Source organism: Protopterus annectens, chromosome 13.part0, assembly GCF_019279795.1.
Source record: "Protopterus annectens isolate FY-2018-M chromosome 13.part0, PAN1.0, whole genome shotgun sequence".
Classification (NCBI taxonomy): Eukaryota; Metazoa; Chordata; order Ceratodontiformes; family Protopteridae; genus Protopterus; species Protopterus annectens.
This window is the reverse complement of record NC_056747.1, coordinates 579,707,922-579,732,428: the sequence shown is the minus strand read 5'-3', so window position 1 is coordinate 579,732,428 and position 24,507 is coordinate 579,707,922. Positions and strand designations below refer to the sequence as shown.

Genomic DNA, 24,507 nt, shown 5'->3' with positions numbered 1-24,507 from the left:
CTGTTCCAGAGTATTGGAAGTCTCTGGGACCAGGGATCTATCACTCCAGCATGTTCTGTTTATTGTGGTGACAAGGTTTAGGTCCCTAGAGCGTGTAGCTCAGAGGGATTGGGATTTCTTTAAGTGGAGCATGTCCAACAACTCTGGGTTTGACATAGCTTTGCATGTTAGGCAGAGATCACCTCTGAGTAGGCAATATGCGACAGAGTAAAGCTGGAGTTTTTTCAGATGGTCTGCGTAGGGCATCTGTTTGAGGCCAGTAATCCTCTTTGTGAGGTATTTCTGTGGCTTTTCCAGTTGTTGTAGATGACTTGTGAGGTGCATACCAAAAGGGGCGTTGTACTCTATAATGGGTCTAATGAGTGATGAGTAGAGGGGAACAATTACCTCTTTTTTTTCTGGGTGAGAAACCTTTTGTTATGAGGTGAGCCATGTAGAAGGATTTCCTGATTATCAAAGGAGAGACTACTGTCCACCTGTGTCCCAAGGTCTCTTATCACACTTTCGGCATTAAGTAGACTACCACTTATGCGGTAGTTCATGGGTGCAGAGTTTTTACCAAAGGCGATGACAATACACTTTTTGGCATTGAGCTTCAGGCCATGGCTTTGACACCAGGCATCTGTCTCAGTGAGGCCCTTTTGTAGTATGTCCACATCATTAGGAGTTTCGATTATGGCTCCTAGTTTGTAGTCATCTGCAAACTTTGTTAGCCAAAGACCTTCTGTGTTAGCCTGTACTTCAGAGAAGTAGATACCAAACAGGAGAGGAGCCAGGACTGAACCCTGTGGTACTCCACTTGTCACTGGTCTGAAGTCTGATTTGGAGTCTGCTACTTTCACAGTGTGGGTTCTGTCTGTGAGCCAGTTGGCAACCCATCTTGTGACATAGGGATTTATACCTAGTTTAGTGAGCTTATCTATAATTCAAGAATGGGAGATGGTGTCGAAAGCCTTGGCGAGATTTAGATGAGCTGTGTGAACCACCTTACCCTCATCTATGGCTTTGGTGACTGCTTCAAAGAAGTCAGTCAGGTGTAGGAGACATGATCTGCCTTTTACAAACCCGAACTGGGTAGGGTCCAGAGTTTGGAGATTACCAATGTCTTTGTTTATGAGTTCAGTGATGATAAATTCCATGGCCTTGCAGACCAGGCTTGTCAGGTTAATGGGGCGGTAGTTCCCAGGGTCCGTCATGGCTCCCCCTTTGTGGAGTGGGATAACCGTCGCGGTGTGCCATTCAGTGGGCACAAAGCCTGAGGTGAGGCTATGATTGAACATGGTACTTGGGTAGGGTGCCAGTTCATTCTGTAGTTTGTGTAGAATGCATAAAAAACTGTGAATGATCGAAATCAAACCCAAAAAAAAGGAATCCAAAGCAGCCAAGTTGAAGGCAGGAAACACACCAGCAAAGGGTTCCACTGTTTAATAAGTCCAAGTTGGACAAAACGTTGTAAAAAGCACAGATTAACGCTCTTGACAAAAAATTGCGTTTTCGTCTTCACTAACAATGACTTCATCAGATAATACTAAATTGATTAATTAAACCATTAAATACTAGTAATTTTCAAAAAATTGTCCTATCAGTCACAGTCCATCAATGAGCAGCCAATCCGGTTACTAACAATCATAAATATTAAAAATGCACAATCAAATGCATATATAAAACCAATATACTATGTTCTTGTCAATAAAACAAATATATTAAAAATGCTTCGTAAATACTTAAAACTAGAATGTTTCCTAAAGTTTATAGAGTGTAGGTAAATGTTTTAAAAACATTTAAACAATATATTTATTAAATTGATAGAATGCTTAAGTTAGTTACAATTCATTATTTCTTATGAGCAAACACCACCATCTGTTGACCAATGTGGATATTGCAAGTTAAAAAATATGTATATTATTAAATATCTGCAGCTTTTAATTTGAGTACTGGGGTTATAGATATACTTTCATTTAATCCAGGTTTTTTTGTGGCATTAAGATAGATTTGCCACCATAGTTCCCTATAAGCTACCCTTTCTTCCCATAAACCCCCTCTTAAGTCCTTTTTCACCTGTTCAATAACAAAAAAATCAAATCTAGCCTCTTCACATTCTTTTGTATGCCTATATAAGGCATTAGTATCTTTAGCCTTAGAAATCTCATAGTAATGTTCGTATATTCTTCTCCTCAAGACTCGTTCGGTCTTCCCTATATAGAAGGAATTACATTTATTACAAATGCTTATATAAATTACTCCTTTTGTCTCACAATTATAGTAACCATTACTTTTTATTGTTTTATTATTCCTACTAGGGATAGATATTTCACTAGCATTTAACATGTATTCACATTGGTTACAGTGACCACACTTATAACTACCTTTCCTTTTTTGTCCATCTATCCCATAACTTATTCTGTTCTGTTTAGTTTGGGATTCTAGAATATTCTTTATAGTCTTAGAATTTCTATATACAATTTTTGGTATCATGTTATTTATACCATTTATGTCAGATAGAGCCAAAAATTTAGTCCATTCATTTCTAAATATCTCACTGACTCTAATGTTGGACACATTGTATTCCATAGTTAGAGCCTGTTCATATCTTGATTCATTCTCAACATTAGTAATGCTGTTTTCTATAATATTATTGCCCATTTTTTGTCCCTTTATTGGCTGAAATTTAGTTTTTCTACCCAATTCCACCTCAGTTCTTAATTTCATCACAAAATCCCTTGGATAACCCCTTTCCTCAAACATTTTGCTGAGTAAATTACATTCTGCAAAAAAATCTTCACTAGCGCTGGTCATTCTACTACCCCTCACAAACTGCCCCTTGACAATGTTCTTCTTACAATGTGAGGGGTGTGCGCTAGTGAAGTGGAGAAAGGAGTTAAAAAAGTTTTCTTCCTATAGATCTTAGTTTCAAAATCGCATTCTGTCTTGTATATTTCGACATCTAAATATTGCAATTTCTCTCTTGAAAGGGTATATGTGAATTTCAAAAATTCAGTGGAATTGTTTATATAATCAAAAAATTCATTGAATCTATCTATTCCTGCTATCCAAAAAATAACTATGTCGTCCAAAAAACGACGATACAATGTCCAACATTCATTGTACCTAGAATTGACTATATAGTCCTCCTCCCATTTGGCTAGGACTATATCAGCATAAATAGGCCCACAAGCTGCGCCCATTGCTGTACCTTGGACCTGTTGGTAATATTCTCCTTGAAAGGTAAAAAAATTGTATCTTAATACCATATCCACTAACCCGGTAGTTATACTTTTTTCAGCCTGTGTTAACTTATGTTGTGTCCCTGTAAACCATTTCCTCAAACATAGTGAGACCTTCATTATGTGGTATACACGTAAAAAGATCCACTACGTCCACAGTGATAAATAATAAATCTTCATTATATAAATCTGGACCAATACATCTTAATAGGTCCCATGAATCTTTCAGTGTATATAAATTCTCAACACTTATCTGTTTTACCTTATTGTCCACGTATTTTGCTAATGGAAGTGTTTTAGACCCTGCTGCTGAGACAATAGGTCTCAAAGGTGGGTCTTCCATATTTTTGTGGACCTTAGGTATTCCGAATATTATTGGTATTCTTGGTTTTGCCACATATAAGAATTCAAAGGTTTTTCTATCCATTAATCCCTCATATAATAAATTATTCAATAAATTGTCAATTTTGTAATAGGCCAAATTTATTTCATTAAGTGAGACAGAAGTATATTTAACAATGTCCTTTAATATAGAATTCATTTTACCTTCGTATATAATATTGTCCATAAAGACAATACCGCCCCCCTTATCCGGTTTCATTATTCTCAGGTCACTATTATTTTTTAATTCATACAATATTTCATTTTCTTCCTTAGAAAGATTGAATTCAGTGACCCTTTCTTCATACAATTGTCTAATTTCATTTTCTAACATAATATCAAAGTTTTTAACTTGGGGAGGTAAGGGTGGATTGTATATACTTCTACGGACCAAAACTGAGTCTTGAGGAGATATATTACATCTGGTATTTAAATTAGTAGAAGAAAATAAAATACCAAAATTGATTTTTCTAAGAAATAATTTTACATCTATAATGGTGTTCACCATTTCTCCCTTCACTGAGGGAATAAATTTAAATCCTTTACTCAACAGGTGAAAATGTGATTCAGTAGGAATGACATTACTAAAATTGTAAATGGTAAAATTTTCAAATATATGTCTGATACCATCAACTTGAATTACATTATGGTTTTGTTCCATGTCAGGGGTTGGGTGTATTCTATCTAATACCTCCCCCTCCCCCTTCTCCCCCCCCTTTTTTGAAAATTTTGATATTCATCCTGATTCCTATAAGAATTGAAAGAATCTCTCCTTAGTGGTGGGAATTCATTGTCATATTCTGAATATACTCTTACTTTTCCATCATCATGTCCATAGGGTGAGTCTACATGGTATTTATAATAATCATTTTTCTTAAAGGGCGGTTTGGGATAGTGGGTATTGTTCTCGTACTCATTTAAATCTCTCTTTAATTTGTTTATTTTCCTTTCAATAATGTCGCTGCATTTCCACTCAATATCTTCCTTTAATTTATAATACTTGTCTCTTTCTTCCCTAATTTGAAAAATAAGATCTTCCTTAATACATAAATCCAATGTCTCTATCTCATTTTTCAACAATTCCTGCACTCTATTATTTTCCTGGATAATTAACTTTAAAATTTCAAGACCACATTGATTAAATACTTTCAACAATTCATGATGGAAAGCCGAACCTCCTATAACATTATTAGGATACTTATATACCCTAAGTCCCTTAGGAACCACTTTCCTTTTAATGCACTCTGTTAAATATTCATTCTCTATAGTTAAGGTTTTAAATTTCATCATTAATTTATGCAGTTTGTCCAATTTATTGTAATAGCTTGTACCATCAGCAGAAATCTGCTTTTGTCCACTTTTAAATTGAATATTGAAAGGCATTTGCAACCAATCATTAATGTCATTTTTCTTCCACGAAGTGTGGAAAGAAGTATTAACAGTACCTTTGCTTCTATTGTTGTTAATGGGGTTATCCGGAATGTTGCCAGCATCAGCCAGCAAAGAGGACGATGTATTTCCAGTGTCAATTGGCGCCAAAACCATTGGCGTCTTAGCCGGATTAAATGTTTCACCATTCGGTTCTTCTATTTCAAAGTCGCGGTGTATAGAACCACTTTTGCGACGTTTTCTTTTAGATTTAGCTCCTGTTAACCATTTGGTTCGTTCCGACCCACTGATACTCTCTTCTCCTTGCTTCCGGCATAGCGTTTGGCAAAGTGGCGTCAAAAGGTCAATCAGCTGAGTGAGTTGACCTATCAGTCTCCGTGATTCCCCCATGTCTTCTTTTGGCGTTCCGCCTTCCATCTGGGATGCACAACACAAAACTAATAAAAAACTGTGAATGATCGAAATCAAACCCAAAAAAAAGGAATCCAAAGCAGCCAAGTTGAAGGCAGGAAACACACCAGCAAAGGTTCCACTGTTTAATAAGACCAAGTTGGACAAAACGTTGTAAAAAGCACAGATTAACGCTCTTGACAAAAAATTGCGTTTTCGTCTTCACTAATAATGACTTCATCAGATAATACTAAATTGATTAATTAAACCATTAAATACTAGTAATTTTTAAAAAATTGTCCTATCAGTCAGTTGTGTAGAACGCAGCCTGGGATATTGTCAGGTCCCATGGATGCTGTGTTCTTGGCTTTGGAGAGTGTGATTTTTACCTGTGCAGCCGTGATTACAGGAACTTTGCATTCTTCTGGTATATAGATGAGCCCTCTAGGGGGTGAGAGGTGGGTAAAGTTAGCACTGAACCTATCTGCCAGGATGTTGGCAATATCAGTTGGTTCTGTATATTTAGTGTCATTGTGCTGTAACTCGGAGCAGATCTGAGTGTTGCCATTGAGATTCTTGACATAGCTATAGAATGCTTTGTGGTTGTCTTTAGAGTCAGTGGCAATTTTGTTTTCGTAACTAGCTTTGAAGGATTTTATGAGAGCTCTCAGCTTCTTACTGAGGTTGACCAGGAAGTTCCTCCAGTCATGGGATTTTACTCTTTTTTTGCAACAGTTTCTTTCTTCTGTTGTAGAGTTTGTTTATGGCAGAGGACCACCAGATTGGCTTCCTTTTTTTGGAAGATAGCATCTTGGTTCTATTAGGGATAGCATGATCCATGCACTCGTGTAAGTGCTTATAAAGTGCATTTGTGTAGGATTCGGCAGTCGTACCTCTATTGTCCGTCTGCATGAGTGTCATGAAATTTGCCACTTCTGTCTTAAGAAGTGTGAAGTTGGCTTTGGAGAAGTTTTTTATGGTGGTTTCCCTAATGGGGGGTGGGGGCGGGATGTGAATGTCTAGGGTGATTAGCTTGTGGTCAGAGCTGACCAACGAGGAATTGACCTCTGGTGTGGAGCACAGGTTGCCCATGTTGGTAATGACCAGGTCTAGGATATTGCTGCCCCTGGTGGGGGTGTGAATAAGTTGATCCAAGGTGTTGGAATTTATGAATTCCAGAAAACGTTGAGCAAAAGAGTTGGTACATGAGTAGTTTTCCCAGTTCATGGTGGGGTAGTTGAAATCACCCGTTATTAGGGTGTTGGGTTGTACCCTAATACTTTCCAGTGTATCAAGAAATGAGTGGGAATCCTGGGGCATGGGGGGGGGGGGGGTCTGTAGCAAGCTACAATTTGGATTGCGGTCTTGCCCAGAGTTAGTTGCACTTGGATAATCTTGGATGCATTATGCTGTGCAACTAGCCTGGAGGTGTGGATATCCTTAATGAATATGGACACGCTTCCGCCTTTAGTGCTTCGTTCCAGGTTAGGTGGCCGAAAGGTGTGGTATGAATTATAGCCTGGTGACGTAGGGGTGCCATCTGGAGCTTTGAACCAGGTCTCTGTCACTGCACAGATGTCGATGTTCTCCATTTTAACTCATTCACTCCGGAGCAGCTCAGAAAAAGCTGCCTGCTTTAATTCCACCATAGGAACAACAGTGCAGCCTGAGCTCATTTTCAGAAAGTCCATTTGTAATGCCATACAGAAAACAAATGTTCATAACTCTTTAACTATAAGAGCTAGACTAAAAATGTAAACGCAAAAGTTGTTCAGCAGGCACTGACCTTTCCAACAGTGTAAATGTTGATAGTGCATATCAAAGTCATTATTAAATATTTGGCAAGGAATGTTAATATTGTGCATATTTTTTACCTTTTTGGAAAACCAAAGCACAATATCTTGGTGAATGGTACCATGCAGAACCATGCAATTTGAATTTAATTTGTTAGTATGAATGTCAACTTTAAAATGATACCTTAACCATTATGGTGTGATGCTCCTTTCTTGAGATGTTCACAGAAATATGATGAATATTTCTCATAATTGATAAAATAAACAAAGCATAATACCTCATCACCTGTAACAGAGCCTACATAACAGTGTAGAAGTTGTGCATCTGAATTTCAGCTTCAAAATTATGCATCATTTGTGTGATCACCATGCTCCCTTGCAAAGATATGGGCATAATAATGAGAAGTATTGTAAATGTATAATTTTCATAATCGTGCAAGACTAAACAAACTGTGATATCTGTACACGTGTACAGTGCACAGACACAGTTCTTTTACCATGTTGTAAGGAGTAACACTGTCTTCAAAATGAGGTATTACTTGGCACACTGACATGCTCCCTTGCAAAGTTATTTACCAAAATATGAAAAATATCATAATTTCCATAAACTGTCCGAAACAAACTTTGATATATGCACATGAGTACAACATGCAGGCACACCGTTCTTTTACCATGTTAGAACTGTCAATACTGTCTTCAAAATGAGGTATTACTTTGCACATTCAGATGCTCCCTTGCAAAGTTATTTACCAAAATGAAAAAATCATAATTTCCATAACCCAAGTCCGAAACAAACTTTGATATCTGCACATGTGTACACCATACAAAGATAATTATTTTACCATATTGGAACTATCAATACTGTCTTCAAAATTAGGTATTACTTGGCACACTGACATGCCCCCTTGCAAAGTTATTTACCAAAATATGAAAAAATCATAATTTCCATAACCTAAGTCCTAACAAAACTGATATATGTACATGTGTACAGCATTCAGAAGCAGTTGTTTTACCATGTAGACACATATGATTGTAAGTATACACATAGCTGGTGTAGCCAACATACTGCTGAATGGGTACATGTAAAGAGAAAAAGCAAAGTAAGGACCGCCAAGCTCAAAGATGAACTAACCCCTCACCTTAAACACCTGTTCAAACTCAGCCTCTCCACAGGCTACATACCCATAGAGTGGAGCACAGCAACGGTTATTCCACTCCACAAAGGTGGAGCCACAACAGACCCTGGGAACTATCGCCGTATAAGCCTGACTAGCTTGGTCTGCAAGGCTATGGAGAGCATCATCATGGAACTCATTAACAGAGACATTGGGAACCTCCAAACACTATACCCTACCCAGTTCGGCTTTAAGGGCAGATCATGCCTCCTAAACCTGGTGGACTTCTTTGAGGCAGTTACCAAAGCTATAGATGAGGAAAAGATGGTACACACAGCCTACCTAGACCTCGCAAAGGCCTTCAACACCATTCCACTTTCTGGTATTATAGACAAGCTCACCAGCCTGAACACAAACCCCTACATCACAAGATGGGTTGCCAACTGGACAGAACCCACATGGTGAGAGTTGCGGGAGCTAGGTCCGACTCTAAACCGGTTACAAGTGGCATTCCCCAGGGCTCAGTCTTAGGACCCCTCCTGTTCGGCATATACTTCTCAGAGGTACAGGCAAGCACAGGAGGACTATGGCTGGCCAAGTTCGTAGACGACTGCAAACTAGGGGCTATAATTGACTCCCTGGCTGACACAGACATCCTCCAAAAGGGTCTCACTGAGATGGATACCTGGTGTCAAAATCATGGCCTCAAGCTAAATGCCAAAAAGTGCATAGTCATCCCCTTTGGAAAAAACAAAGTACCCACAAACTACCACATAGGTGGTAATCCCCTAAATACGGAAGACATAATAAGGGATCTGGGGAACCAAGTAGATAGTAATCTCACCTTTGATAATCACATTGCCAAAGTGGTTAGAAGATCTTTCTACGTAGCCCACCTAATCACAAAAGGGAATGCATCCAGATCAAAAGAGGTCAGTGTGCCCCTCTACTCATCAGACCCAACAGAGTACAACGCCCCGTTTGGGATGTACCTTACAAGACACCTGCAACAGCTGGAAAAACCACAAAAGTACCTCACCAAGAGGATCACTGGCCTCATACAGATGCCCTATGCAGCTCGACTGAAGAAACTCCAGCTGTATTTGGTTGCATACCGCCTACTCAGAGGTGATCTCTGCCTGACATACAAGGCCATGTCCAACCCAGAATTGATGGACATGCTCCACCTAACGAAAACCTTATCCCCTCAAGCTACATGCTCTAGGGATCAAAACATCACCACAACAATAAATATGATGTGCTGGAGGGATAGATTCCTGTCCCAGAGACTTCCCATGCTTTGGAACAAAATTCCAATCTACATTAGGCAGAGCTCCTCGCTAACACTCTTCAAAAGAAACGTTGACGAGTGGATGTGAAACAGAATGTTTACCACGGGGATCAAAACCTTGACGAGTGGATAGGAAACAAAGTTTACCCCGGGGATCACTTCAGTGGCTCTGCTGGACAGAGAGCACATGGAACTAATTTAAGGGGGCGGCGAAAGCCAACACATTCTGGTTAGGCTTATAAATGGCTTCGGGTAAATAGCCTAGTACCTACCTATGAACCTATGTAAATCCCCTCTAAATAAACTACAGACAATGTATGCAGATGCATCACCCTGTCTACTGAGAGAGGCCACTGCCATACTGACATATCGCCTACTCAGAGGTGATCTCTGCCTAGCATATGAACCTATATAAAGCTATGTCAAACCCAGAGCTGTTGGACATGCTACACCTAAAGAAATCCCAATCCCTCCGAGCTACACGCTCTAGGGACCTAAATCTTGTCACCACAATAAACAGGACATGCTGGAGGGATAGATTCCTATCCCAGAGACTTCCCATACTCTGGAACAGGCTACCCATCTATGTCAAGCAAAGTTCTTCATTAGCACTCTTCAAGAAAAATCTTGATGAGTGGATGGGAAATAGGAAATACACCCCGGGGATCACTTCTGTGTCTGCTCGACAGTGGCACAGGAAAATAACTTTCTTGGGTGGCGTAAGCCAGGGAACCTTGTTGGCTAAGCTTACGTAGGCCCTTGGGCCGATAGCCTAGTATCTACCTATGAACCTATGACATTCATGTGTATATGTATATATGTGCAAGTAAATTGTGTACATACATATATTGATATACACACCTATATGCACATATATATAAATATATATATCTACAGGAAAAAAACATCAGGGGTTTTGGAGGATAGCTAGTTGATGAAGAATGGAGGGGGTGGCTGACAATGACTACAAGCAGAGAAAAAAAACACAATCTGGCTTGTGCATTCATCAAAGTGATAACGACTTCTGGCTTGTGCATTCATCAAAGTGATAACGACTTCTACTTATGTAAATAACAGTTACAACAGCTGAGACTTTTGCCAGAAAAGTGATAATGACTCACTGCTATATTGTAACTGCACTTATTGCTAATGTGATAATGACCTTCCTTTCAGTACTGCAAAGTTATGCATGCTCAGACAAAGGTGATAATTGCTGCACATAACCTGTTGACTAGGCATTCATTATATTACCTTGTGTAGCTGTTATGTAACACAAACTTATCAGTAAGGAGAACACCTGAGTAATTCAGTAAAATAGTATAACACTTACATATTAATGAGCCCTTCCTCTCACCTATTTGTTAGCAAGGTACCAAGCAATGAGGAATGACTCGTATTACAATTCTTTGTCTACATCAGAAAATGCTGTGGTCAAGTCAGCATTCTCGTGCATTTCACCTTCAAAGCACTTGGTTAGACTCACTAGGTCAGTGGACACTTTTGAAGGGAGACACAAAGAGGTATTCATAGTGACTAAGGGGAATTAGGCCATGGCACCACAGAAAGTGCAGTTGTGTTAGATTTTATCATAACAGTACTGTAGAATTCCTAATTTAAGGGATCTCCTCCCTAAGATATCCCAATGTCCAGCCAGTGTATCAAAGACTTTAGTACTTACAGGTATTGTACATCACACACACACTCTCCCTTCATAAGGTCAAAACCATAGAGAAATGGCTAGCAGAACAGAGTACTGGCAGGAAATAGAGGACGTAATAGTCAAATCTTGTTTCCTTTGTAAAACAGAATTGGAAACAGTCACATATTGCTGGCTGTAATATACTAATGGTAGAAGGACTGTATACTGAAAGAAATAATAATGTGGCAAGACTGGTGCATTGGGAATTGTGCAAACATTATATTGAAGTATCTGAAAAAAGCACTGGAAACATGAGCCACAAAGCATTATATAAAATGCTGAAGTTTATATCACATAGCATCACCCATTGCCAACAGTGCATAGATAGATGCGAGAAAACCAGATATAGTAGTCCATGAAAAGACGAAAAGTAGCACTGCTGATTGAAATTGCTACACCTACTAGTGGCTACAGTGTACAGCAAAAGCATTTCCCCAAGCAACCTCTTCATTAATATGTCCAGGTCTACACATGCACCAGCATGAAGCATTCACCCAAGCAACTCCTTCAGTAAAATATAGAAGTATGCACAATTACCAAAATGAGACATTTCAACAAGTGACCCGTCAGTAACATTTGCTAGCATGTGCAACCACCAAATTGAAGCATTCTCCCAAGCGACATGTTGAGTAAAATGATGCATGCATAAGTGCCAGAATGAAAGATTCCATCAAATGGCCCTTCAGTAACATTTACATGGAAAAATGTAATTCTGTTACACCCAAAAAAAGCATCTATAGCATGCTTTGCTGTCAGTGACCCTCAATCAAACTAAATATCTTCAAGGAGTACGCACTGCATTGACAATGGACCTATCATGAACCACAAAGCGTCCCCGCTATAGCCTATGAGCAATGACTGTGTCTGTCTTATCACCTAAAAACACTTTGTTAGATACCATTTTCATCAGCCCAGCCACTGTCTTGCCCTCAAAATATTATCTGTTCATTGGCTACAATGCAAATAAATTGAATTCCTCTGTAAAAATCAGCAGTGATCACATTTTATCATACAAACAAAAATGGTTGAGTGAAGTACAAAAGCCTCACGCTATAATCATCATAATATTTCAACAATTACTGCTCATCTTTATACCCCAAAGGCCATCATTGACAGAACAAAATAATCTTAAATAAGTGTCATAGTCACACACCTGCGCCTCACAACCACTAAGGCTTCACCAGAAACCCAACATGTTAGTCATAGGAGACTCCATTGTGAGACACACAGATGAGCCTCTCACCAGGCTGTATAAGGAGAAAGTCAGTTAGTTCTGTCGGGTACCAGAATCTGCCATATCACACACGCACTCAAGATATTACAATAGCTATATCTAGTAACTATGGTGTCCTTTGTACTAAGAGACCATATTTAAAATATCAAGACATGCAAGCAGAAAGCACAGCAATGTGGAATTAAGACTTAGGCAGCTCCAATAGTACATAGAACAAAAGAGCGACAGGGCTAATAAAAAAGAAGATTTTGAAATCAGTTAAGAATGCTATCATTACAGATAGCTCCATATGAACCACAGAATGACAAACATTGAAGACTGACGTAATACTGATTTAATGAAATTGAATTACACTTTTCTTAACATTTTTGTCAGATTACTTATATTTTGTCATGATATTCTACACCATAAATACATGGAGGAAATAAAAAAAAATGAATACTCATTCAACACTCATCCTTTATGCCAGCTAGACATCTCCTTTCTTTTGAGCTCAATCCTGTTACCGTTACAGCAGTTCTGTATAGGTCATACTTTTTATCATTTGGTCATTAAACCCTTCTCCAATAAAGTTACCAACATTACCAAATCTCAAAAAATCCAAAGGCATACCTTTCCCTACTATAACATCTATTCCGCTTGGAACACTTGCATCACTTATAAACGTTGTGACAGACTACAGTGAATCCTGAAGCATACGCTTTGACACAAATTTTTATATAAATCGCTGTACGCTATCAAGTTACCCACAATAAACCTAAACATCAACAATAAATGATAAAAAAATGCTCTCATTTGATCACAGGGATATTATGACTAAAATGTTGTCCTATGACAACATTATAAAAAAATGTGTAAACAATTCCCTCCAGCTCACTCCTAAAGTCCCTCAACCAATTTATAAGACATTGTTCTTTTATTCACCACCCACCTTTAAAACCCTGTTCAACAAATCAGAAATCTATACTGTCACTCTCCTTGTTAAACAGACATGTTCTCTCGGTACCATGTATAAATTTATGTAACCATTACATCATATCCAAACATCTTTGTAATTGCACTGTGACAATATAACTATAATGCACCATAATAAAAACACACGCGCACACACTCTATTAACACCATATTATGAGAGCATATTGCATACATTTTGCTTTTTATTAACATAACTTATTTCATTATTACAACCTAGACATTTAATCCCTAGTAAACATAGTATGTCCCAACAGAGATACCCTTGATGGAAACTACAATGTTAAGTTGTCATTCCTCGCCTTCATTCTTGCTGGATGGGTTCGGAGCCGAACCTCGGCTCCGACTCGGCCTATACGATAGCTCGAGAGCTATTTTTACCGGCTCGAGGCAGCCCTATATCCCACAATACCATGCGCTAACTCCCCAGATCTCGTTTGCCGCTTCGCTGCGAGGTTGCCTTTTTTTACCGGCTCAGGTCAGTAAAGAATTTTTTTCAGTAAGTCTTCGAATTTGAGATAGTTTATAGTTTAACTCCTTACATTAGTTCCCTATTGATTTAGTTTTACTTATTACTGATATTTCGTTAAGCCCTACCCACCCCTTTAGCTAATTTTATAATCGGGCCTACGGGCTTTAGTTTACCCCCACCCCTGTATAGTGTGTGTGTGTGTGTGTGTGTGTGTGTGTGTGTGTGTTGTGATCTTAGTCAGCCCCCTTAACGCCCCCTTGGGTTTAAGCGAGTGAGTGTGTGTGCTGACTTGTATTACTGTTCTTAGGGCAATGTCCAAAGACGCTAAGGTCTCGGGATTCAAGAAGTGTGACTCGTGCTGTCAGAAAATGTCTCTGACAGACGGTCACACTTCTTGCGTCTACTGTTTGGGGCCTTTGCACCTGCAGGACTCTTGTTCCGTTTGTCACGGATTTAGTTCAAGAGTCCTGCAGGAGCGTCGCATTAAACTTATATTGAGGGGCTTATTGAAGCCCGATGACTCCCCGTCCAAGTCTGGCTCAGGGAAGTCATCTAAGCCCGCCAAACCCTTGGCTCCAGTTTCTGAGTCGAGGGCTGGCGAATCTGAGACTGCTCCGACATCGGCTCCAGTCGGAGCCGATACGAGCAAGACCGTATCCGCTCCGAAACCTGTATCGGAGCCGACTTTAGCGCGCAAGCTCTCTAGATCTCCCTCACTGGAGTCCGTCCGATCGGCTCCAAGATCGCCCCTCCTATCGGAGCGGAGTCATAGGACTCATTCCTCCAGGTCGTCTAGGCTTTCCGTCCACGATATTAAGAGGGTGGTCAGTAGACTCATAAAATCTCAGGCACTGGCCCAAATGCTTCAAAGCCCGTCTCACCAGACTGTGGCTCCCTCTGTACCGCCTTTGATTCCTCCTCCGACTCTCCAGTCGAGTTCAGAGCCGGAGTTTGTCGGAACCGTAACCTTGCCCACGTCGGAGCCGATACGTCCACCTTCGGCTCAGGTGTCATTGGCTCCGACCTCTTCATTGGTACTGTCCGTGGAGAGGTCTGGGCGCCGAGACTCCATTGTCGGCTCCGAGGGGGCGAGTGGCATCGGACCCTTGTCCGACCCCGCTCTCCCTCTCGGAGCATCGGCTCTGGTTAGTTCGGCCCCGACATCATTTTCGGAGCCTTCTCTGTCGGTGCCGGGGGTGGTTCGGGTGTCTTCGGGGCCGGGACTGTCTTCGGTGCCTGATAAGGGGGGCTTTCGAGGTGATGAGGAGCGTGCTGGATCCAGTGTCCGCTCCAACGCTCCAAGGTTGGGTTCTTCAGCTCCTCCCTCTACAGTGCCTGTTACGGTCTCTGGCCATCCTCCTGCAACTGACAGCAGAGATCCAAAGCACAGGGTACCCACTTTGGGTGTCTCTTCCTCCTCCGAGGCCTCCCATGAACCTTCAGGGGAACCCCCTAGGAAAAGAAAGTGCAAGAGGAAGCACGTAGACTCCCTTGAGTCTCTCACTTCAGACACCGACTTGGATGAGTCTGAGGGTTCCCCGAGATCCCCCTCTGAGGATGTCTCCTTTTCAGACATCCTAGAGATCCTGAAACAGAGGAAGAATTGGTCCACCCTCAAACCCTCCAAGGACGAGTCTGTTTACCTTGACGCTTTTGGGTCTCGCCCTTCCACCTCCTGGGTGTCTCCTCCTTTCGACCCACTGATGGAAGTAGTGGCCAGAAAGGCATGGGCAGCTCCTGGAACCTACCCCTAGGAGACCCTCTAAATTTATTTCTGCTCCGGAGGACAAACCATTTCTAACCAAAGGTGTCTCTGTAGCTGCTATGGTGGTAGCAGCCGCCTCTAAGAAGGAATTAGCTGATCCTTCTGTACCTGTTCATCCTCCTAACAAAGAGTCTAGGACCATGGACAGGTATGGCAAGCGGACATTTGCTTCAGCGACCTTTGCCATGCGATCGCTGAACTATTTATGTAATTTCACCTGCCTTTAGAGAGACTTGCTCAAAGAACTGGGTGAAACCATACAGGATCCTTCTGCTGCGGGGTATCAGGACAAGATTAACTCCCAGCTGGCTACCCTGAATTCCATTGCCAACTCCTCCATGCGGCTTATATCCCATGCAGCCGATGGAGCGAGTAGGGCCGCAGGCACAGGTGTTGCGTTGAGACGTCACGCCTGGATGCGACTCTGTAATTTTGCTGATCCCTTCAAGGCGTCCTTTACCAACACCCCCTTTGATGGTTCAGAGTTGTTTGGACCTCAGGTGAAGAATACCCTCACCAGGTGCGAGCAAGATGGTAAGACTCTCTCTGCCGTGGGAGTCCACTTTTCCACACCATCTAGACCTTACCCTAAAGGTCAGAAGGGTGGAAAGATGTGGTTCCGCAAACCACAGGGAGTCGCTCCAGTCGCATGTGGAGAACTTCCCCCAAGAGGCAGAGGGGGGAATAATAATAGACGTCGCCCCAGGGGCAGAGGGGGTCCACAGAACCAGGGTTCCAGGGAATCCTTCCCTGACCAACCCTTTCAGCATCCCTGAGACGCTGCCCGACTGTCCACCTTCGGAGGCAGTCGGGGGAAGATTATCTCTGTACCCGGAAGCCTGGCAATCCCTTTCTCAGGACAATTGGGTACAGTTGATTATATCCGAGGGTTACAAAATCCCCCTCATTTCCCCTCCGATCCAATCGCCAAGACCCCTCCCAGACGTACCACCCGGACAAAGGGGTCAGGCACAGCTAGAAATAAAAAAGCTATTAGAAAAAAAGAGTCATCCAGGCAGTCCTGGCAGACCAGCTAGGATCCGGAATCTACTCCAGGTTCTTTTTGGTTCCAAAAAGACAGGAGACTGGAGACCCATTTTGGACCTCAGCAGACTGAACAAGTCTGTGCAGAAGACAAAATTTCGGATGGTAACACTGCAGTCCATTCTACCCTTTTTGGGCAGAGACAACTGGATGTGCTCGTTAAACCTCCAGGACGCGTACTATCATATAAAGATACACAGGCGCTCCAGAAGGTTTCTCCGCTTCCGGCTGGGAGCCAGTCATTACCAATTCAGAGCCCTGCCCTTTGGTCTCAACACAGCCCCCCGGGTGTTCACCAAATGCTTGGCAGTGGTCACGGCTCACCTGAGACACAAAGGATTCCAGGTGTTTCCATATTTAGATGACTGGCTCATTACTGCTACCACCAAACAGCATCTTTTAATAGCCAGGGATTATACCAGTCACATGTGCAACAAACTAGGTATTTCCATAAATTTTGCAAAATCCTCTTTGTCGCCTTGTCAATCTATAAACTTTATAGGCGCCGTACTAAACACCAGAGAAATGTCTGCAACATTACCACCTCAGAGAGTGACAGACATACGCCGGAATGTTCAGCTACTGTTTCAGTCCAACAGAATTCAAGCCAAGTTAGTGCTGAAAATGTTAGGCCTCATGGCAGCGGCGATCCTTCTCCTTCCTTTAGCTCGCTTCCACATGAGAATTCTCCAGTGGATGCTTTTTTCTCAGTGGTCCTTTCAACAGCTCCCAATGAGTCACAACATCTTGATAACCCCATCTTGCAAGAGACACCTCTCCTGGTGGATGGTCTCCCCTCAACTTCTTCAGGGCAGACCCTTTGTTCTCCCCCCTCCAGTTGCCACAGTGACAATGGATGCCTCCCTGATCGGGTGGGGGGGGGGGGCATTATCAGGGCAGGACTGTCCAGGGCACATGGCAACAGTTAGAATGCCACCTGCACATAAATGTCCTAGAGATGAGAGCAGTGCTTTTATCGTTGCAAGCCCTTCAGGACTCTCTTCCCACCGGGACTATAGCAATTCAAACAGACAATATGTCTGCAGTGTGGTACATAAACAAGCAGGGCGGAACAAAGTCCTATCCCCTATGTCGAGAAGCACTCAGACTTTGGCAGTGGGCGATCTCCTCTCAACGGTTTCTGATAGCAACGCACATCCCCAGGAGGTCCAACGTCATCGCGGACAGACTGAGCAGAACAATTCTCATGCCTCACGAGTGGTCTCTAAATCTAGCAGTAGCAGAGAGAATTTTTCAGAAGTGGGGCCAGCCTTGCTGCGACCTTTTCGCAACCCCTCAAAACTGCAAGTGCCTCCACTTCTTCACACTCTTCCCTCTACCAGGCCATCCCCCCAGAGACGCTGTAGTCCACGATTGGCCTCGGGGTCTTCTATACGCATTCCCCCCTTCCCGCTGATTCCGCAATTAATTCAGAAAGCAACCGCATTGAGATCCAAAATGATCCTCATTGCCCCTTATTGGCCTCGACAAGTATGGTTTCCGTTCCTGCACCATCATCTACTGGAACAGCCCTGGCATCTGGAACCCCTTCCAGACCTTTTGACCCATCTAACGGGCAAGCTGCACCAGTCTCTTCGTTCGCTCAACCTCACAGCTTGGTTGCTCCACTTCCAACCATAGCCAGGCTTCCCTTCATTTCTCTTCCTGTCCGTGATATCATTCTTGCTTCCCATAAGTCCAATACTAGGAAGACTTATGCAAGCAAATGGAAGCGTTTTTCATTCTGGGCAGAAGCTAGGTCCTTGGATCCTTTTAATGTTCCAATTCATAAAGTTCTAGATTTTCTGGCGGAGCTTTTTCATTCAGGATCGTCGTCGGCCACTATCAAACTACAACTGGCGGCCATTGCCAATTTTCATGTGGGGCTATCGGAAACAAATATTATGTCCCACAAACTCTGTAAAGCTTTCCTCAAGGGCGTATTTTTGCTCAGACCTCCCATTAAGGATCCTACTCCACAATGGGATTTAAATTTAGTTCTAACATCATAAATTCTCCCTCCCTTTGAACCTGCAGCTTCTTGCTCATTCAAACTTCTCTCTTGGAAAACTCTGTTTTTGGTGGCTATAACATCTGGCAGAAGGGTATCGGAACTCCAGGCATTGTCTGTCCGTCCCCCTTATTTGTTTTTTCATAAAGACAGGGTAACTCTCAGAACGAATCCTTCCTTTCTACCGAAAGTTTCTTCTGAATCAAATCTGAACCACACTATTGACTTGCCTGTGTTCTTCCCAGATTATTCAAACAGGGCTGAACAGAAATTGCATTCCTTGGATGTTCATCGCCAGCTGCGGTATTACCTAGACAGGACAAAACAATTCAGAAAGTCAGACCAGCTCTTTCTCTCTTATGCTGAAGGAAAGAAAGGACTTCCAGTATCAAAGGTAACTCTTTCTAGATGGTTGACATCCATCATTACCTTTGTCTACCAGTTGAGACACAAACAACTCCCATCTAGACCTAAAGCTCATTCAACTAGGGTACTATCAACATCAACAGCCTTTCAAGCAAGGTTACCGTTAGATGCCATATGTGCAGCAGCTACATGGGCTTCTCAACATACTTTTATTACCCATTATAAGCTTGATATAGCCTCCATAAATAGAGCTGACTTTGGTTCCACCATACTCAGGAGTCTGTTCCGTTGAGCCACCCAGGACCAAGGTGCTAGGGACGCTGTCCCATCCAGCAAGAATGAAGGCGAGAATGACAACTTAACATTAAGAAGTTATGTACCTACCATAACGTTCCATGTTAGTTGTCTTCTTCTCGCCTTCTTTCTTGCGTCCCTCTCTCCTACCCCCTAGCCTGGACAGACTTGAAGGTCTCTGAGTCCTTCTCTTTCATGTTATACAATCCTTTACGGTTACCCCATATCTTTAGTGTTACCAGCAGGGAGGCCGTATTTGGTAATAATAATAATAATAAATATATACTATGTGTTAGCTGCCAACGAGATCTGGGGAGTTAGCGCATGGTATTGTGGGATATAGGGCTGCCTCGAGCCGGTAAAAATAGCTCTCGAGTTATAGTATAGGCCGAGTCGGAGCTGAGGTTCGGCTCCGAACCCATCCAGCAAGAAAGAAGGCGAGAAGAAGACAACTAACATGGAACATTATGGTAGGTACATAACTTCTTCTTATGGTACTATATTACATATGTTTTCTCATGCACCTCGTTTTGACATTACCAACTAGACGTTTTTTGCCCCAATAGTAAAACACATACATTTAACATGTATTTAGTATGTAAAAGTAATTTAGGACAAAAGTATAAAACTGTTGCACTCTGAACAACTTGTCATACACTAACAGTCCGATGACTAGTCACTGAGATGGGGTCTAAGTAATGTAATCATATGGACTCAGCTGACAAAGAGCTGATCGTCACTATCACATTACATTTTAACAGCCATGAAGTTTTTTTGTTAGAGAAAGATTAAAACTAGACTGTACAGCCAAAAGCGGTGTAGTTGACAGGTAGGCACTAATGGAAAAGCTTTAGCTCCATTAGGGTCCCCCCCCCCCCCGTAAATCCCAGAGTACCAGTTTAGCACTTCGTATTCAAAAACAGTACAAACTCTTCTTTTTCACCATTTCGTTACGCACATATTTCGTTTATCAGCATCATGAAGCACTTTATGGTGTGATTAATTTGGGAGGAGGCATCGTACAACAAAGCAGAGTACTGATTTTTATCTCTCTCACACTTCCGAGGAAATTGTGTTGTCTTAACCTCCCCTGTAACACAAGAAGAAAGTGTGTTGACTGGGTGTTAGTAGGATGAGTGAGTAAGGGCGAATTGCAGCTTTTGGATGTACAGTCCTAATCTTTCTTTTTAACAAAAAAACTTTGTGACTGTTAAAATGAAATTGGATAGTGACGATCAGCTCCTTGTCAGCCGATAAAAGTGTGTTCTGTAACGTATTTCACATTATTAAAGATTTACCGATGATGGACCAGAAAGCAGAATTGTGTGATTTCTGCTATAGATGGGGACTGGAGATTATCACAGAATACTTTGAATAACAGTTTGCTTTGTTTAAGACACTGCGGCTCCTCAATTCCCATCCCTGCTTTTAGTACCTCAGTGTAGTTCGAGATGATCAAATATAAAGGGTCTTGGTTAACATCTTTCGATCGGTAAAAACCTCACAGAAAAGTTGTTTTCACATTAAATGTCCATATCATTGTAGAATTAAAAGGTCTGGTAGCATGTGTAACTTTTAATTAGCATTGTAAAAGGTAATTTAATATTCTGATATATGTTGTTATTCATTTATTGAGATGGATGAGGGCTTCTCCTTGTAATAATGTTGATATTCTTGTGTCTGTAGTAGTCATTGTATTTGTCTAAAAGACCCGGCTCATGGCCAACAGGGGTCCTGGGACCAGATCAGTTAGTCGGTTAATAAAAGAAAATACCTATATAAGTAATATAAGTTAATAGTTAACGTTTCTTCAGTTCTTTATCTTATGTTCTGTATATGCATTACATTTTTCTATTTCCGTGGTTACCTCATCATTAATTGTACCATGTGTGATCAAGGTTATTAACTGATTAACCGGACTGCAGTAATAATGTGAAGGTTTTTAATCCTGATTTGCTGTACCTGGTTATTAGAAAACATTCCTAAAACGATATGATAAATTAGATGGGGGTAAGCCTGCTTTGCAGTGACAAACTCTGTTACTGTTGGAGGTGGGGGGGTGACGCAAGTGGTGGCTTGGATTGCAAGGATCTGATTGGCTGCCACTGCTTGCGTTGTCACGAACGTTTAAACAAGATTTTCTAAAATATCTTTAATGTGACCTTAATGTAAAAAACAAGCTGAATGGTAACTATATAAGGTAATTTACACATTCAGTTACCCTTTAAGCATGTTTTACATTAAGTTCAGTTAAAAATCTGGATGCCAGTTTCTCACGCTTGTGGAAGGCACTCGGGGAGGGGGTAACAGCTTCAAATTACTATCTTCTCATGGCGTGCTCTGTGTTAAGCACAGAGGCGCCATGAGAAGGTACTCGGGGTTAATGAGTTAAGGAGTGCCTCGAGTGAGTACATTTTGAGGTTTAGACTTCTAGCATCGAGTAGCATTACCCTCAGATTTTGCTTGCTTGTACCTGTTACGGTGGTGAATTTGTCATTTGAACCTTGCCTAAAAAAGGCACTATAGGGGTGGCAAGAGCCTTAGCCAGTATCCGGAATCCCAAGGGTGACCGGTACAGGCCATCTCTGGCAAAGCATCGTGGTCTGTCGGTCATGTCGTCCCAGGCAGACAAATACTGGATCCCCTTAAAATGACACCAGAAGCTTAGCCAATTGTTGAAGTCAATCATTTTGTCCTTGTATTGTGGTATCATTCTGGGTGATGGTAGGATGCTACTCAGGGCTAGGGTCATACCTGCCTGAGCTGCAAGATCGGAGAGCTCCTCCATGTCTCTTTTCATGTAGTCCAGGAAGGTACGTCTCAGGTCATTCACACCAACATGGACAATGACAGTGTCATATTTGTACTTGTTGTGGAGTGACCTGAGTGCGTGCGTTATGTGACGGATCCTGGCACCTGACAGGCAGCTGACAGTAACTTTCTCCTTGTTTAGCCTGGTGAGTGGAACATCAGTGTGCTTGACTATAGAGTCACCTATGACTAGAGTGTTGGGTACGTTGTTATGCCTTATGGGCTTTGGTTGAGTGGCACACTGTTTGTGGGCTATGTGTCATTTGGGTTGTGTTGGGGGGTGGAGTTTGCTTGCGTTTCTGCTTTGGAGGTCCCTGATGCTTGGGCAGGTTTTTATTGAGAGCCTCCATGAATGTAGGTGTGTGTTTTGTGTTTCTATTTGCGTGTTTTGGTGGTGTAGGTTTTGAGGGACTATGTGATGAGTGTGATGTGGTGCAAGTGTTTACCTTCTCCTCTTGACTGTGTCTAGTCCAGTCTTGGGTGAACAGAACTTTGCTTCCAGTTTGGCTATTTAACTGCATCTCTCACAGGTTGTAGTGTTGAGTGGTAGGAGGGGAGGGCTGTCTGTGTACATGAGGCAGTTGCTGCATTGCCCCAAGATGCCCAGATTCACCAGGTAGACAGGAGAAGTCACTGGTAGCTGACCCTTAGACATGCCTGGATAGGTGCTTGTTTATTAAGTACTAAAAACTGCTTTCCTCTAGACAAGTGAGGAAATTTGAGTGCTGTAGTAATTTATTTATTTTTTTTTTTATTTATTTAACATTTGTTGACTGGGAATGTCCGACTAGGTTCCACAGATCCTGTTTTCAGCGGAGGCCCGGGGAGAAATGCTCCAGAAGCATGTCTTTAGAATGTGGGAGGAAACCCACGCGAACGCAGGGAGAACATGCAACCTCCACACAGAAGGCACCCCAGTCGAGAATCGAACCGGAGAACCTCTTGCTGTGAGGCGACAGCATTAACCGCTGCACCACTGCGCCGCCCTTATTTAGTGCTTACGAGTTCTGAACAAGTGCTGAGTTCAAAGAAACAGATTTGTGTGCTGAAACGAGAAAACTGGCTAGTTCTAAGAAACAAAATTATGCTAGAAGGCTTCCCTCCAACACAGAAAGGCTTGGGGGCTCAGACGCCTGCAAACAGTCTAGACCATTTACAGGAAAGGCAGGAAACAAGCTTAAATTTTTTTTTTCCCAGATGCTTTCTTTGTACACAGTAGGAGTGCCTGAAATCAGAACATGATCTCACTGCACTCAGTTGAGTGAGCAATTGAGATGGGCCCAGAAGGAGTATCCAAACACAAATTTACAAGAGGGGTGGGCAGTTTCAAAGCCACCAAGATTAACACCAAAACAAAACCAGGGAGGGTGAGTGGGGAACTAACTGAAAAATCAGAGTCAAAACTTCCAGTTCAGTTTACATTCAATGCAACACAAATAAATCAATTAAAATGCTGTATTATTTGAAAAGAAGAGCCGGTAAAAGGTACTTAAATTCTCTTGTACATCCAGTTGAACACAGCTAGATCTTAGCCGGCCAAAGCTCAGGTTTTAAGCAGAAAATATTCCAAAATGTACCACTTAAATAGGCAGTAACAGAATATCAATGAATGAGACTTCCCCCGACTGCAATTACTGTCCTTGCAGGAATTCTAACAGGCAATAAAATCTAGCAAGCCCCAACTGAAAAAAACAGAGTCAAAACTTCCAGTTCAGTTAATATTCAATGCAAAACAAATAAATCAAAATGCTGTATTATTTGAAAAAAGTGCAGATAGAAGGTATTTAAATTCTCTTATATGTCCAGTTGAATACAGCTAGATCTTAGCCGGCCAAAGCTCAGGTTTTAAGCAGAAAATATTGCAAGCACCTAGGCCACCATTACCAATAACTGTTGGGTCCTCAACATAGTGTCCCAGGGGTACAGTTATTCTTTCCACACTCTACCAACCCCAAAAGGGTTCCCAGATCTACCTCCATACCAATGGGCAGAGGCCAGAAAGCAAGTCCTTTCCCTGCTCTCCATGAGGGCAATAGAACACGTTCCTGCAGAACAAATAGGCCAAGGTTTCTACTCCAGGCTCTTCCTGGTACCCAGAAAAGAGGGCACCTAACTCCCCATCCTCGATTTATCCATTCTAAACACCTTCCTGGTGATACCAAAATTCAAAATGCTCACCCTTCAACTACTACTACCTATGCTCTCCAAGGATGCCTGGCTAGCCACCCTAGACATGAGGCCTACCTACACATCCCA

At 42.0% G+C, this 24,507-nt stretch overlaps 1 protein-coding gene across 1 annotated transcript in view; it reads left to right on the top strand.

The window, feature by feature from the left end:
* NCBP3 (nuclear cap binding subunit 3) overlaps window positions 1-24,507 on the top strand; it is a 1,620,559-nt gene that overhangs the window by 1,491,393 nt on the left and 104,659 nt on the right. The window lies entirely within an intron of this gene.